This window comes from Ceratotherium simum, unplaced genomic scaffold (genome assembly GCF_057802395.1).
Source record: "Ceratotherium simum simum isolate JZ-2026a unplaced genomic scaffold, ASM5780239v1 HiC_scaffold_44, whole genome shotgun sequence".
NCBI lineage: Eukaryota > Metazoa > Chordata > Mammalia > Perissodactyla > Rhinocerotidae > Ceratotherium > Ceratotherium simum.
The window spans coordinates 246,818-249,164 of NW_028261260.1; the positions used below are offsets into that span (position 1 = coordinate 246,818).

A 2,347-nucleotide genomic window follows, 5' to 3' on the forward strand; every position below is an offset into this window, starting at 1 on the left:
GTTTTGAAACTATTTAATTGTTGTTGTTGTTCAGTCCTCTGAAGCTTAATGAGGAAAGTTGTATGAATATACACATAGTAATGCAAACATACTCCCTTATTGCCTAGGTGCTAGGTAATGCCCAAAGTTATTGAGCCCAAGGAACTGAAGTCGTGTTTGTGATGATGGATGCTTTGCAGAGAGCCAAATCTATAGAAGCTGGAGAAGAAACAGAACTGACGGTTCCATCTTCTCTTCCAGAGACAAGAACTTCCACACCCCAGGGCCCTGAGAGGTTTAGATCACCCTGGAGCTGCTGCAAAGCTAATCTGGTGCCATTATGTGGAAATGGAGGGATTCTGTGCACCACCGCCCTGATCTCACATTGGAAAGCCAAAGGTTTTTTATTCCAACTCCAGACAATTCCACAGAGAAGTGGTTATTATGTATGATTATTTGCCTACTTAAACTACAAAAGTTTTCTATATATAATAGCAAAGAAAGAAACCATAAAGGAAAGACTGATAGATTTTGCTACAAAAAAGGGAAAACATTTCCAAGTAAAAAAAAAATACAGTAAATAAAACTAAAAGGCAAATGAAAATAATGGAAGGTATTGGCAAAATGTATGACAAAGGATTAGGGCTAATGTTTGTAATACACAGTTCTTTTTAATCTCTATAAATACAATTAAGTTTCTTTTTCTTTTCCTTTTCTGGGGATAGTGTCTAGAGGCATTCAAAATGGTCCAGCACTTGACATACTGTTGTAGGCTATCTTACAATACAGCTTCCAGCAATGCCAGGCTGTCCTGAGCCCCTGGTATTAGAATTGTCTATCTTTATACCAAGAAGGGAGGGACAACACCAGAATCCACATGTCGCGTGTGCCCAGGTCAGCTTCAAGGAGTTCATGCCGTGAGACCTAAAGTTCTTATGAGATTGTCTAAAACAAAAAAACATATCATCTGGGCCTGTGGTGCCTCCATGGTTGCTAAATGTGTCTGTGACAGGATCAAGTATGCTTTTCTAAAGGAGGAACAGAAAATCATTGTGAAAGTGTCGACGGCACAAGCACAGTCAGAAAGCTAGATTTAAAAATGGAGATTTTTTTGAATAATAAAAATAAAATCAAAAGCCTTCTAAAAATTTAAGTTTCTTCTGTTCCTACATCATGGGAAAATGGATGGGCATATTTTCACCAAATTGGGAGATATATTTGGGGTGACCTGACTTAAAATATAGCCTATGTGTTGTACAAGAGGTCCATTTGGGAGGACCCTGGGGAAAACCAAGGGAGTTGGGCAGTGCTGCGTTAGAGCAGTTGGACCTGAGGCTCAAAGCAAGGCCCTTGGGAGTGTCCATTGGGTCAGACATACTAGCTGAAGTATCAATGGTATTGACACTGGCTAAAGCATAGAGTGTTGTGAGGACTCAATGAGATCATCCATGTAAAGTGCTGAACTCAATGCCTGGCACATTCACTCACTGATTCATTTACTCAGTAAATTTTTATTGAGTGACTGCTGTATACCAGGTGCTGTGTTGGGTGCTAGGGATACAGCAGTGATCAAAACAGACAGCCATCTCCACCCTCTTGGGGCTTACATTCTGCTTAGGTTCCTTTTTTTCTAAATTATCCAATTTGCTGGCATGTAATTGTTCATAGCAGTCTCTGATAATCCTGTGTATTTCTGTGATATCAGTTGTAATACCTCCTTTTTAGTTTAAATTTTACCTATTTGAGTCTTGTCTCTTTTCTTGGTTAGTCTAGCTAAAGGTCTGTCTATTTTATCTTTTCAAAAAACCAACTCGTATTTTTGGTGATCTTTTCTATTGTCTTTCTAGGCTCTATTTCATTTATTTATGCTCTAATCTTTATTATTTCTTTCCTTCTGCTAACCTTTGGGTTCGTTTGTTCTCCTTTTTCTAGTTTTTATAGCTTCTTGAGGCATAAAGCTAGGTTGTTTGTTTGAGATTTCTTTTTTCTTAGTGTAGCCATTTGTCACTTTATACTTCCCTCTTAGAACTATTTTTGCTGCATCCCATACGTTTTTGTATGTTGTGTTTCCATTTTCTTTGACTCAAGGTATTTTTTGATATCTTCTTTAAACTATTGATCGTTCAGAAGTATGTTGTGTAATTTCCACATATTTGTGAATTTTCCAGTTTTCCTCCTGTTATTGTTTTCTCGTTTCACACCTTTGTGTTTGGAAAAGATAGCTGGGATGATTTCAGTTTTTTAAAATTTGTTAAGATTTGTTTTGTGGCCCAACATTCTGTCTATCCTGGAGAATCATCCATGTGTAAGGAAGGAAAAGAAAAATGTGTATTGTGCTGCTCTTGGATGGGATGTTCTAGACAAGACT

The 2,347-nt window shown here is 37.8% G+C and overlaps 1 pseudogene; it reads left to right on the forward strand.

Annotated features, from left to right (window-relative positions):
* Positions 1-201: 201 nt before the first annotated feature.
* Positions 202-1,684, forward strand: LOC147911253 (large ribosomal subunit protein eL34 pseudogene; annotated as a pseudogene).
* The last annotated feature ends 663 nt before the right edge of the window (positions 1,685-2,347 follow it).